This window comes from Panthera uncia, chromosome D2 (assembly GCF_023721935.1).
Source record: "Panthera uncia isolate 11264 chromosome D2, Puncia_PCG_1.0, whole genome shotgun sequence".
Lineage (NCBI taxonomy): Eukaryota > Metazoa > Chordata > Mammalia > Carnivora > Felidae > Panthera > Panthera uncia.
The window spans coordinates 6,381,287-6,395,742 of record NC_064818.1 but is presented as its reverse complement, the minus strand read 5'-3'; the positions used below and the strand labels follow the sequence as shown (position 1 = coordinate 6,395,742).

Below are 14,456 nucleotides of genomic sequence, written 5' to 3'. Positions count from 1 at the left end.
CTTGGACTAATTTTGCTTAGCATAACACACTCTAGTTCCATCCACGTAGTTGCAAATGGCAAGATTTCATTCTTTTTGATGCCGAGTAATACTCCATTGTATATATATATCACATCTTCTGTATCCATTCATCCATCGATGGACATTTGGGCTCTTTCCATACTTTGGCTATTGTGGATACTGCTTCTGTAAACATGGGGGTACATGTGTCCCTTCGAAACAGCACACCTGTATCCCTTGGAGAAATGCCTAGTAGTGCAATTGCTGGGTCGTAGGGTAGTTCTATTTTTAGTTTTTTGAGGAGCCTCCATACTGTTTTCCAGAGTGGCCGCACCAGCTTGCATTCCCACCAACAGTGCAAAAGAGATCCTCTTTCTCCGCATCCTCGCCAACATCCGTTGTTGCCTGAGTTGTTAATGTGAGCCATTCTGACAGGTGCCAGGTGGTATCTCATTGTGGTTTTGATTTGTATTTCCCTGATGATGAGTGATGTGGAGCATTTTTTTATGTGCCGGTTGGCCATCTGGATGTCTTCTTTGGAAGTTTCTATACATGTCTTCTGCCCACTTTGTAACTGGATTGTTTTTTGGGTGTTGAGTTTGGTTAAGTTCTTTATAGATTTTGGATACTATAACCCTTTATCTGATCTGCCATTTGCAAATCTCTTCTCCCATTCTGTCAGTTGCCTTTGGTTTTGCTGATGGTTTCCTTTGCTGTGCAGAAGCTTTTTATCTTGATGAGGTCCCAATAGTTTATTTTTGCTTTTGTTTCCCTTGCCTATGGAGACGTGTTGAGTAAGAAGTTGCTGCGGCCAAGGTCAAAGAGGTTTTGCCTGCTTTCTTCTAGAGGATGTTGATGGCTTCCTGTCTTACATTGAGGTCTTTCATCCATTTTGAGTTTATTTTTGTGTGTGGGGTAAGAAAGTGGTCCGGGTTCATTCTTCTGCATGTCGCTGTCCAGTTTTCCCAGCACCACTTGCAGAAGAGATGGTCTTTATTCCATTGGATATTCTTTCCTGCTTTGTCAAAGATGAGTTGGCCGTACGTTTGTGGGTCCATTGCTGGGTTCTCTATTCTGTTCCACTGACCTATGTGTCTGTTTTTGTGCCAGTACCATATTGTCTTGATGACTACAGCTTCGTAATACATCTTGAAGTCCGGGATTGTAATGCCTCCAGCTTTAGTTTTCTTTTTCAGGATTGTTTTGGCTATTTGGGGTCTTTTCTGGTTCCGTACAAATTTTAGGATTGTTTGTTTTAGCTCTGTGAAGAATGCTGGTGTTATTTTGATAGGGATTGCACTGGATATACAGATTGCTTTGGGTAGTTTTGACATTTTAACAATTTTTGTTCTTCCTATCCATGAGCTTTCTATAGTTTTCAGTGTATAGATTTTTCACATCTTTGGTTAGGTTTATTATTAGGTATTATATGGTTTTTGGTGCAATTGTAAATGAGATCAATTCCTTGATTTCTCTTTCTGCTGCTTCATTATTGATGTATAGAAATACAACTGATTTCTGTACATTGATTTTATATCCTGCAACTTTGCTGAATTCATGGATCAGTTCTAGCAATTTTTTGGTGGAGTCTTTTGGGTTTCCCACATGAAGTATCATGTTGTCTGTGAAGAGTGAAAGTTTGACTTCCTCCCTGGCAATTTGGATGCCTTTTGTTTCTTTGTGTTGTCTGATTGCCAAGGCTAGGATTCCCAATACTATGTTGAATAACAGTGGCGAGAGTGGACATCCCTGTCTTGTTCCTGACCTTAGGGGGAAAGCTGTCAGTTTTTCCCCATTGAGGATGATATCAGCATTGGGTCATTCATACATGGCTTTTATGATCTCGAGGTATGCTCCTTCTATCCCTGCTTTCTTGAGGGTTTTTACCAAGAAAGATGCTGTATTTTGTCAAATGCTTTCTCTGCATCTATTGAGAGGATCGTGTGGGTAAGACCTTGGATTCTTGATCCTGCTCAGTTCTCGGCTTCAGCTGCCCTCTGAACATTCAGTGCTTTTCAGAGTGATTTAGAGGTCACTGGGGTCCCTGATCCTTGACCCGGCCTGGCGGCCATGGCATCGGTCTTTCTCAGACCGGTTTGCACAGAGAACACACGTATTGCTCTGATACTTTTGCAGTTAGCAGAAGTGTCTCCCCCTGTAGGGGATCCCAGCTGACAGGGGAGGTGACCTTACCTGGGGGAATGAGTGTGCCCTGCAGCAGGGATTGGGCTCTTGTGTTTCTGGGCTCTTCCAGCAATGCTGTTCTCCCATCCAAGGGTGAGCTGCCAGTGAGAGTGGGGTGCTGCTGGCTCCGGCCTTCCTACCTCCCACCTTTCCAGCTCCCACCGTGACCCAGGACCACCTTTCTTCTCGGACCTCAGGTTTCCTACCTTAAGTCCTGGTGCTTATTTTGCAGAAAAACAGTAGCTTCTTGAAAAAGTAATAATAGCGAGTCCTTTACCTAAATTTTCTCATTTTGTCCTCTTAACAACTGTATAATAACAAACAGCCCATGGCAACTTCACAGGTAGTTTCATCTTCATGGTTCAGCCGAGGAAAGCAGGCAAGTTAAAAACCTTGCCCTTGGTCACATGGCAGAAACCGGTGGAAGGGGCATGAGAACACACATCCATCTACCTGATTCCAAAATTTGCGTTCTTTGTCTGACCTTTGCCATAGCAATGGCTTTCATTTATGGAGGCCTTACTGTGGGCCAGAACCACTGCTTATGGAAACAACTCTGTGAGGTTCCCAGCTTCGTTAAGGGTCCGCGTCAGCATTACCAGTAATGCGATGGGGACATCGCCTTCCCCGTCATACAATGCCCTGAGTAGGACACGAGGTATTCTTGCCAGAATGCACAACCTCAGTCTAGAGGGAACAGCCTTGAAACCCAAATTGAGAGACACCCCACGGAAGAACTATAGTCCCTTAGCGGTGTCAAGGCCACGAGGCACAAGAAAAGATCAGGGATGGCCACACATTCGGGGAGACCGAGGAGGCGGGATGACTGCATGGTGGTGGGAACAGAGAGGACATTGGAGGGACCCTAGCAAGACTCAGAGAAGATTGGTCGCTTAGTTGATGACCCAACGATGTCAGTCTCCTGGTTTTGGTAACTGCACTAAGGTTATCTAAGTTAACAAGGCAGAGCTGGGCAAAGGGCGTTCCTCAGTTTTCTGTAGTATTATTGCAGCTTTTCTGCAAATTTGAAATTACTTCAAAATGAAAGGCCAAAAAAAAATTTTTTTTTTTTTAACCACCTCAGATCGATATTATTTATCCTCATTTAAGAGATGACGAAACAAGGAGCTTGGACGTTGGGGTGACTCACCCCAGGTCACACACATGGCGGTCGTTGTCCATGACAGAAGGAGAGAGGATTCGAACCCAGTCTTGGACATTGCAGAGCCCACTTGAACCCCTAGGCCTGTGGCTGCCTTGTGTTCAAGTGTGTGTGCTCCAGAAACAGCAGCCCTGACCACACTGTGCTCCAGTTACACAGGCTTTATGTCGACAGAAAGAATGCCTTTGTCCTTGTTGGGAAAAGCAGTGCATGTTAATAATATAACATTTTATATATATATATTATATATATATATAGATATGTATATAATATATATATATATTATATACATATCTATATATAGTGTGTGTGTGTGCGAAGCAGTATTAAGAGAACTTTGTATTTAAGGCAATTAAAAAAAATCTCTGAAATAGTCCAAGTCAAAGTTATATAGATGTTTACCAAGGAAAAGGGAAACTATTCATTATAAAGCTGTTGAAATGGTTTTCACATCATTTCTACATCCTGCGTCTCCAAACTGCAAATACCCAGTTTCGGTCTCTTCTTGCCGCCCTCTCAAACTTTTCTCTATAAATACGGGGCGCCTGGGTGGCTCAGTCGGTTGAGCGGCCGTCTTCAGCTCAGGTCATGATCTCGTGGTCCGTGAGTTCGAGCCCCGCGTCGGGCTCTGTGCTGACAGCTCAGAGCCTGGAGCCTGTTTCAGATTCTGTGTCTCCCTCTCTCTGACCCTCGCCCGTTCATGCTCTGTCTCTCTCTGTCTCAAAAATAAATAAACGTTAAAAAAAAAAATTAAAAAAAAAAATACGGGTGGCCCAGTTACACCAGTGAAGCTTATACTGTTTAATTCACAAGATACAAGAAGAGGAAGGGCAACTATGTGGCTCAGTCCGTTGAGTGTCAGACTGTTGGTTTCAGCTCAGGTCATGATCTCACCGTCTGTGGGTCCGAGCCCTGTGTGAGGCTCTACAGTGACAGTGGGAGCCTGCTTGGGATTCTTTTTCCCTCTGTCTCTGCCCCTCCCCTACTTTGTTTTGCTTCATTAAAAAATTGATAGTTTGAAAATACATGTTTGGAAAAAAAAACAGCATTGTTTCAAAACTTCAATCAGAAGATGAGAACACAAGTTTGAAAGGAAATCCTGGATAATTTTTTTTTAAGTTTATTTATTTTTGAAAGAGAGAGGCAAGGGAGCATGAGTGGGAGAGCGGCAGAGAGAGAGAGAGAGAGAGAGAGAGAGAGAGGGAAAATCCCATGCAGGTTCCTCACTGCCAGCACAGAGCCTGACACGGGGCTCGAACTCAGGAACCCTGAGATCATGACCTGAGCCAAAACCAAGAGTTGGGACGTCTAACCAACTCAGCCACCCAGGTGCCCTGATCCTGGATAAATTTTTAAAATTCTGATAAAATAGAATTGCAATGGAAGTGTTTTTAAGCTTTAAAAGAAAAGAATCATTTGCTTTGTTCATCTCAAATATAATTCTGGATAATTCCTTGATGTAATAATAGGATTAAAACTGTTGTACAAGAATCTAACCTGAAATCACTTTCTCAGCCTCCATGGCCTGGCCTGTAAAATAGGGGTACAGTAAACTTCCCCAAAATATTTGCTGAGAGAATTAGATAATTTTATAGCTTATAAAGTACCGGCAAATAAAAAATGTAAGATTCGTTTTTCTCTTTTTTTTTTCCCCTAAAAAATCTCTTCCTTCCTTCCAAGAACCCATTATACTTTGAGCGTAACTCCTGCGGAAGTTAATAGCCTTCTAAAGACTTTGACCTTTGCTGTTTTGATTTCCGCGTGTTAGGTGTCTCACAGAAGCATAGAGGACAAGTTGCCGTTTGCTGAGGCCGCATCAGCCAGCGTGCTGTGGTGCCGCTTTTCATAGCCTGTGAGTCCCGTGGCCCTGTGATAGAGCTAGCGGGCCACAGAACGAAGCCCGGGGACAGGCCTCGGGGGTTTCGTGAGACCAGAACCCTTGCAGCGGCTGGTTTTGAGAGGAGCTATAAGTGAGATGTGTCTGCTGGGTTCAGTCTGTCAGTTCCCTGCGTCTCCTCTCCAAGTTGCTGGCATTTTTGGTGTCAGTAGGGTGACAGGTGGAATGCGTGTGTTGAGGAAGGCATCTACCTTTCATTAAAAAAAAGTTTAATGTCTATTTATTTTTGAGAGAGAGAGAGAGAGCGCGCGCACACTAGCGGGGGAGGGGCAGAGAGAGAGGGAGACACAGAATCCGAAGCAGGCTCCAGGCTCCAAGCCGTCAGCACAGAGCCCGACGCGGGGCTCGAACTCACGAACTGTGAGACCATGCCTGAGCCGAAGCCGGACACTTGACCGACCGAGCCACCCAGCTGCCCTGGGCATCCACCTTTAAAATAGCTATTTAGGGGCACCTGGGTGGCTCAGTCAGTGATCTCAGGTCATGATCTCAAGGTTTGTGAGTTCGAGCCCCGCGTCGGGCTCGTAGCTGTCCGTACAAAGACCACTTCGGATCCTCTGTCCCCCTCTCCCTGCCCGTCCCCTGCTTGAGCGCTCTCAAAAATAAATAAAACCTTAAAAAAATGATAAAGAAAACAGATATTCTTTTTTATAGCCTTTTACTTATTAGAAGAATAATAGGTACTCGTGATACTACGTTTTGAGCTCTGAGAAGATACGTAGAATCATTAAGTCACCGGGGGTAACTGTCATCAGTTTGGTATGTGGACCTAAACTCTGATTTTCTGTGCGTGTGTATCTGTCTGTATGATGCAGATATCACAAAACTGTGATCCTGCCATACGTGTACTGTACTTGCTTAAAATTGGCAGTGTAGACCATCCCGGTATTTGTCGGTATCCTGGAACACTCTCCAAGAAGATAGCTTGTAACGGTGTGGAAATGCGCATAAGGGTGCTTACCGATGCGCTTGGTCAGTTTCTTGTTGTTCACGGGGCCTCTTTTCCCCAGAGACAGGCTGGTGCCATCTGAAACCCACAGCTCAAAACCAACTAAATATAATCTCAGCCCTGAACTCCTAAGCTTCCTACCGTGTAAACGTTGCCTAATACAAAGGTAGGTGTACGTATACCTAACAGAATCTAACAATCTGATTTTATCTGCTAGTTTTACCCTCGGGGGGACCAGAGTATTTAAAAACAGGAGGTCTGTCATCTACCCTTGTGCGGCTCGACTCTGGGATGGGGTGGGGGGCCTGCCGGGGGCCGGGACCGGGGCTGCTTGGTTTTGTTCACTTTCCTTCTGACCACAGCCGCCACTGCCAGCAATGTTGGGTGGGTTTCTGAAGACACAGGGGACTGGGGGCCCCAGGAAGACGGGGCTGCAGGGAAGGTGTGGTCTAGGGCTGCCTGGCCTGGGCAGCTGTTTCCAGATGGACATTTATGTTTTATTATTTTTTTTTGATGTTGATTTAGTTTTTGAGAAAGAGAGAGAGCAGGGGAGGGGCAGAGAAAGAGGGAGACAGAAAATCCCAAGCAGGCTCCTCACTTTCAGCTCAGAGCCCGAATCAGGGCTCGAACCCACAAACCATGAGATCGTGGACCCAAGCTGAAACCGGGAATCGGACGCTTAACCAACCGAGCCACGCGTGCACCCCTGGCGTTTATATTCTAAAAGACAAACGTTAATGCTAGACTTGAGAATTCTTCAGCAGTGTTTTCTTCCCTCTTCTCTTTCTCCTTTTCTTCTCACACTCTTTGTAATCTTTATTTTTTTTGAAAGCACAGAGTGGTACATGGTTACTGCCTATAGATCATGTGTAAGCTGGCGACATTTCCTCACGCACTCCCAGTTTCCACCCTGTTATCCCATCGCCTCTGTATCATACACACTTACAGACTTGGAATGCTTACGCACACGTATATACACGCATACGGCAAAATACCTGCATTTTAGAATGAAAATCGTGTGTGTTTCTGTATCACAGCCATGTTGGTATCTGCAGATAATGCCTCATTCCGTCAGATGACTGTCTGGTATGTTATGCTGTGAGGAGGCACCGCATTGACTTACCCAGATCGCGACGAAGGATGTCTAGATGCTTCTGCGGTATAAACAGGGCTGCAGTGAATGTTCTTGAACGTCCATCTTGACTCGTGAATATGTCTATAAGGCAGATTCTTAGAAATGGAGTTTCTGGGACGTGAAGTAAGTTGTAGATTTTGGTAAATCATGTCACATTGCTTACGTAAAGGCTAGGACAGTCTTAACTCAATTCCATCTAATTATTTCTGCTTGTGTTGAATCTCACACACATTATTTGTGTTTATCTCCTGTCCCACACTTTTGGTACCCTTCGTTCCATTTATCCCACCTGTCGCGTTGTCTGTGAGACCCTTCTCAGATCTTCGGTTCTCACTGTCAGGGATACACGGCACTTGAAGAATGGAGGCTCAGTACGGTCATGACGTCCAGAAACCAAAACCTTAGTCATCTTGGAAATGATAAAGTCAGCCCCAAGTTCAGTGCATTACTCTTCGTCTGTTGTGGATGCTGGTCTGATGTTCCTTAATGATGGGTAATAGCCATCAGGTGGGAACTGCAGTATTAATTAGGAGGCGAGATGTGCTGGCTAACTAGTAACCATTAGTTCCGCCTAGTCATCCATCCATCCATCCATCCATCCATCCATCCATCCATCGAGTATTTACTAAGAGACTGTGCTGTGTGAGATGCCCCACTGGTCCCTGAACGGTTGAGACTTTCAAACACATATGGGGTGCTTCTGAGTAAGAGTTTCTGACTAGGGCATGAGTGTCCCCGAACACTGGGGGTCTCACGCCTGAGGGGATTGGCTCTGACGGTGTGCACTGAAGGGGGGGGGGGGGAGGGGGGCAGAGCGCCTGCTCAGGGTCTGTGCCCGTGCGCTCGGCAGCATGGAGCACACTTCACAGAACTGAAGAAGGCGCACAGGAGGGGTAGGGAGGCAAATAGGAGGCTGGGGGACATTGTAACTTAGGAGTGTGGTGTGTGTGTTCCTGTGGCTCACAGGGTGCCCGGGACAGTGCTCACTGCTAGTATGTACTTCATAAATGTTTGGTTTTATTTTGATTAACCAGTTTGGCTTTTAGGGATACGTATAATTTTTTAGTCCTTAGCGCTTCAGTGCTGGCTCTGTTTATATCCAGAAGAAAGGCTCGTTAGGATTATAAATATATATTTATAAATATTCTATTATAAATAGAAGCTGAATTTGAGCTGTGTCCTCAGGGGAGTTGACGTGCCTGCTGCCCTGCCAAAGCGCTCTGGTAATCTGCTCTCTGAGTGCTGATCAACAGGTTCCTTTAGTGAGCAGGTGTCTGTGTAACACGTCCCGAGGTCGGTCTGGGCAAGCAGGACTTATTTTAGGTACAAGGGCCTTTTATCACGCATGTAGCTTGACCACGGTAGCCTAGGCGTGGAGCATGCTCAAGGTACGGTATAGACACGCGTATGGGACCGCCTGGGTTATTTTATGGTAAGAATGCAGTTGTCAGAAACGATTTGGAACGCTGTTGTGGGCCTTTCAAGGTACTAAATCGTACCCTCCTTATTGAGAGATCGTTTTCCCCCAGAGGTAGCATGTGGTTGCTGTTCTCAAGTCATTCTCCAGTTTTGATCTTCGTGATTGGTGTTTTGTTCTTCTACAGATTAAATCCGTATTTTCCCTCGCTCCTTGTTTCTCTCTTAAACTTGAAATAACCCGTGACATTTGGAAGTGAAATTGTTTGAGCTCACCGTTTACATCTTCAGATCATTTGACAAGATTTTGAAATGCTTTTCATGAGCCAGGCCACCTCCTCGGGTTATGATAACGCAGTGTTCTCCTTGTACGTGAAACTGACGTGTGCGCAAGCGGCTCAGGTGTTACCGCGTGCAGAAGTGTGAAGACAGAAAAGAAAACGTGAGCACTGCCTGACTTGGGCACTTAAAAAACACAGCTCAGTGGCCAGGCCCCGCTGGGTAATGATAATGGGGGGCCCTGCTCAGTTGTGCCCGATTCCCTGGGACTGTTCGGCCGCCGCTGCAGACTGATGAGCGGTCTGTCCGTGAACAATCCAGAAGCTCTCATACTTCGGAGCTGTTGGGAAACACGAGTAAGCCCTCCTATTTAGGCTGTGCTAAGCACCGTGGTACTCACACACACCTGATCGAACTTACTACTGAGGACGATCTCGGTAACTTTGAAAAACGTAAGGGCAGGGGCGCCTGGGTGGCTCAGTCGGTTAAGTGTCCGACTTCGGCTCAGGTCATGATGTCACAGTTTGTGAGTTTGAGCCCCACGTCAGGCTCTGTGCCGACAGCTCAGAGCCTGCAGCCTGCTTCACATTCTGTGTCTCCCTCTCTCTCTCTCTGCCCCTTTCCTGCTCATGCTGTGTCTCTCTCTGTCTCAAAAATAAATAAACATTAAAAAAAAAAGAAAAACGTAAGGGCTTAATTTGAGGTGCAGAAGGATGGTGTTTATAATTTGGAGGGAAACCCGGGTTTTTTTTTTTACTTTAATTTATTGTGTAAATATGAAGAGGGAACTTTCCTTTGAATACTTTTCTGGTTTGGAGATGGTAGTCTTGACTCTGCATTTTCTCTTTGCTTTGCCTGTGGCAAAGAGGGAAAATGGAGAAGCCTCTCTGAACGTCCTTTTTTAGGCATAGCAATTGGACGGCCGATTCCTTTTATGTGTTGAAGCAAGGAAGTGCTTAAGCCAGAACGGCTCAGTGTTTTCTTCTACTAAAGTAAGTCTATCAGGAAGAAGGTGTGGGATCAAAAGACATGTTTTCCTGTCTGAGTATCCTAGATGTATTTCTTTTCAAGAGATTACTTATTCTTTAATGAATTTTTTGATGATGTAGTTTATGGATTTATTCTCTTCTTATAGGTGGGAGAAAATGAGTTTCAAAGAGAATAATCTGTTTATTCTCCCATTGGGAAGAATCTGGATTTAAGACCTATGCTCTGAGGGGCACCTGGGTGGCTCAGTCAGTTAAGCGTCCGACTTCAACTCAGGTCATGATCTCATGGTTCGTGGTTTCGAGTCCCATGTCAGGCTCTGTGCTGACACCTTCGAGCCTGGAGCCTGCTTCAGATTCTGTGTCTTCCTCCTTCTCTCTCTCTCTCTTAAATAAATGAACACTTAAAAAACTATAGTCAGCTGTCTTCCTTAGCCGCTATTTCTTTTTTCACCAGTGGAACAGGTATTTATACCGAGTGCCTACGATGTACGGAGCACTGTGCTATCTCCTGGGGATGCAGTAATGAAAAAACATGACAGGGGCCTTCCTCTGAGGAACTTGCATCCTGGTAGGACACAAAGACGCTCAGTAAGTGAGATGACGTACGTAAGAGGATGGCCGCAGGACGGACCCTTGTCTGAAGAGGTGCCGTCAGAGTGAAGAAATAGGGTGAAAGTGCCCCAGGCAGCAGTGACTGCATGTTCAAAGGCCCTGCGGCAGTTGGCAACCAGAAGCAGACCGGAGTAATTGAAGCATACAAAGTGTGCAGTGGTGGCTCTTGGCCATGCGAAGGCAGGAAAGGTCTGGAAAGCTACGTAACAAGCGCGGGAAGCGTTGCAGGATTTCCAGGCGGGGAACCGCCCTTGAAGAAGCTCTCCTGGGCGCCTTATGGAGACCGCTTGGGGTGGGCGGGTTGAGGCCGGGGCAGCAGTTCAAGCGAGATGTGGTATTGTGCCGCGGTGGCTGCGAGGAAAGAAGAAGGAAGCGGGGTCACGGTCCGCTGCCAGAAGCTGGAGGTGCTGGTTGTTGGTTTTGTTGTTGTTTTGTTGTTTTGGTTTTAATTAGGGTTCTTCCTCATCTTTGGCAGGGCAATGGCTGTAACTGTGTTTAACTGGTGAGATTGGATTTTTTTTTTCTTCCCCATTTGTTGGTTGGTTTTGTGTGTGTGTGTGTGTGTGTGTGTGTGTGTGTGTGTGTGTGATTGGCCTGCTTGTAATCTTTGTTTAAAGTCTTTCCCTTTAACTGATTTTTCGATAGTTCCTTGTATTTATGATCTGCGACAGGTTAGAAAAACATCTTGCCCGGTGTTTTCATTTATGAAGTAGTTTGACTGGTATCTTTATGGTTGTTTGTTTAAGGCTGTGGTTCCTACCCTTGGCGTGATATTTGTGTTTATGGTAGAGACTTCATGAATACACGTGAAGCCGAGAGAACACTTTACATGTGATCCGCTTGGAACTTACTTCACTCTACACTACAGAGTGATAGATGTTCGAAGCCGTTTGAGAGCAAAGAATGTGTTTCAACAGAGAACAAGCCAGTGGTTGACGGAGGGAAGCAGGTGGGGGACGGACAGATGGGTGAAGGGGAGAGGGAGACACTTCAGTGACGGGACGAGTCTGTCCTGGGGATGAAGGTCTCGGCACAGGGAATACGGTCACTGGTGCTGTGATGGCGTCGAATGGTGAGGACAGCAGCCACCCTTGTGGTGAGCACGTCATAACGAACAGGGAAGTCAGACCACTGTGGGCCACACCTGCCACTAACAATGCCACACTGTGTGTTAGCTGTGCTCAAAACGTTTGTTTAGAAAGAACGGATTTCAGGGGCTCCTGGGTGGCTCAGTCGGTTAAGCGTCCGACTTCGGCTCAGGTCATGATCTTGCAGTTTGTGAATTTGAGCCCCGTGTCAAGCCCTGTGCTGACAGCTCAGAGCCTGGAGGCTGCTTCGGATTCTGTGTGCTCCCCCTCTTTGCACCCTCCCCCCCCAAAAAAAATAAAGACTAAAAAATTTTTTAAAAAAGAATGTATTTCACCACACGAACATTAGCCATAGCTGTGTTTGTTCCGATCTCCTGTTTTTTTTCATCATGGCTTTTGCTAATTTTACAATTTACATAATTTTACACAGTTTCTACAATTCACCTGTCCATCATTGATTTGGTTCACCATTTGCAGGGTTCTAATTTTGTTGCGTTAAGTTATGGTAGCCAGAGAATAAAACTTAGGAAGTTTTTTATATAAAGCAAGGGTACATGCTTAAGTATCTTAGGTGAGATGGCAGGCTAGCTCTGACTTGAAGTGTGGTCACCTAGAAGCCAGGAATGGGCCACGTTGCTGATGGTAGGGTCACTACATGCACATTAGAATCAGATGGAAGGAGCATCGGTTGTGGCCCGAGGTTCTAGTTCCTACTGGCTCTGGTACCTGCTTGGACTGCTTAGGTGCGGATCTCTATTGGAGGAGGTCTCCAAAATCCTTTGCAGCTGGGGAAGGGCGAGGGGAGGAGTGCGTGATTTTGCGGACCCTCTGCTGCCCCCTTGTGGTACTCGGCCTCGGTGCAAAGCTGGAGCTTCAGGCTTTTTCCAGACAAGTCCGCCTCAGTGCCCGCCAGTTTGATGGACGAGGATCATCCCTTTCTGTGCAGCTGAACTTTGTGCTGTTGACCACTGGTTAGTTAATAAAGGGGCACAGCGCGTAGCATAATGTATAGAGAGACGTTAAATCACCACGTTGTACACCTGAAACTAATGTAACATTGTGCATCAACTACAGGCAAATTAAAAAAAAAATTGGGGGAGGGGGCGCCTGGGTGGCTCAGTGGGTTAAACGTCTGACTTCGGCTCAGGTCATGATCTCACGGCTCGTGAGTTCGAGCCCCACATCGGGCTCTGTGCTGACGGCTCGGAGCCTGGAGCCCGCTTCGGATTCTGTGTCTCCCTCTCTCTCCGCCTTTCCCCTCCTCATGCTCTGTCTCTCAAAGGTAAAAAGTTTTTAACTTAAAAAAAAAAATGAAGAAACCCAGTGAATGTGGGCCCCAGAAGTTTAAGAAGTTATCAGGTAGTTAGAACCAAGGTCGTGGCCGGTGGCTGGCAAGAAGCTGATGTTGGATACTCATTTTATAACAGTTCTTATAATAGCTGTCGGGGTGGGGAGGGGAGTGGGGGAGTGCTTAATGCGTCTATTTTGAGTGTGGATACAAAGGTAGAGGAGACCTCCACTAGCTTTTTGGAAGCAAGCCTTCCTGGCAAAGGCTGCCCAGAGGATGCCCATGTAAGTGCCATCCACTTAGAATCCACCCTCGGGACGCTCTCTAGTCTGAAAAGAGTTTGCGCCCATCTAGCTGTCCACGCAAGTATTAGAAATTTATTTTGGGACATAGACTTGAACTTGATTTCTCCTCTCTGGGCCTGTGAGTTGTTGCTAATTTGGGAACATGGTGTTGTTCCCCCTGGGTCATGTTCCCTAAATTAGCTTTCCTTTCACCTCAGTGAGTTACATTTATTTCTGTAGGTGTAAGTTGAGAAGAGATGGGGTAGGCTTTTTCTCACTGAAATGGAAGTGTTCCATTCCATTAGAATTACGTGGTATTTCTAATCCTCGGGGGACTGGCAAAAAAACCTTCACTGCAGATGAGATTTCTTTATTTTATAGTAATCAGGAAACCGTCTTCTGTCATTTCTGCCTGCTCTCAGTCTGTTACCAACACTGGGCAGTCCCCAGTTGGAACACCAAAAGTATACTTTAAATTAGCTGCATCTTAGTGCTCTGTGTGGTGGTTTGGGCCCCAGTGGGTCTTCCAAAGCCCACAGATGGTTAAAAATGACCATGCTTTTGAGGAAAATCATCAGCACACATCTGACTAAAAATCTCTAACTGCTTCTGGGCCACGGAAGCGTTCAGGGGGGTGGGGGGAGGGGAAGCAGTGTAGAAACTGAAATCTTAAGCCTTCCAGGACATTTTGATGGTATATGAGACAAGGGGAAAATATATTTGAAATGTGAACTCTGCAAATCTGGGGGACATGCTCCCTGTCTGTAAAATGCATCCATACTTTACGGTACTGTTATTCTGGGGGTTCATATGGTATTAAAGAGACACCATTGCCTGTTAACAGCGGCGTGGCTGAAAATCACGCAATAACTCCACGTCTAGGTATCGCAGGGAGGGAAGCAATAACCTTTTCTTGTAGCCATGTCACACTCTCTGGCTGGGGTCCGATAAATGAGACTTGACAAAAGACAGATGAGCCAGAGAAAAAGCCCAGCGAGCTGACCAAGGTGATGAGGCACTCGAAGGAATGGGAAGAACTTGGGTCGATACAGCATCTCGACAAGAAGAACAGTAAAGTTTCTTAGTGAAGGCAAGACCAGGGCTGAAGGACGTGGGTCTTCTCTCGGGCAGCAGCAAAGGCGGGCAAGGTCTGTCCTGTGGATCCTCCGGGCG

General features: G+C 46.1%; 1 protein-coding gene and 1 long non-coding RNA gene across 4 annotated transcripts in view; one reads left to right on the top strand and one right to left on the bottom strand.

Moving 5' to 3' along the window:
• SGMS1 (sphingomyelin synthase 1) overlaps positions 1-14,456 on the top strand; it is a 115,898-nt gene that overhangs the window by 49,900 nt on the left and 51,542 nt on the right. The window lies entirely within an intron of this gene.
• The window catches only part of LOC125933198 (uncharacterized), a 30,775-nt gene continuing 16,342 nt past the window's right edge, over positions 24-14,456 (bottom strand). Inside the window, exon 2 of the long non-coding RNA XR_007460891.1 lies at positions 24-228. This is a non-coding gene — a long non-coding RNA (uncharacterized LOC125933198). The remainder of the gene's footprint in view (positions 229-14,456) is intronic.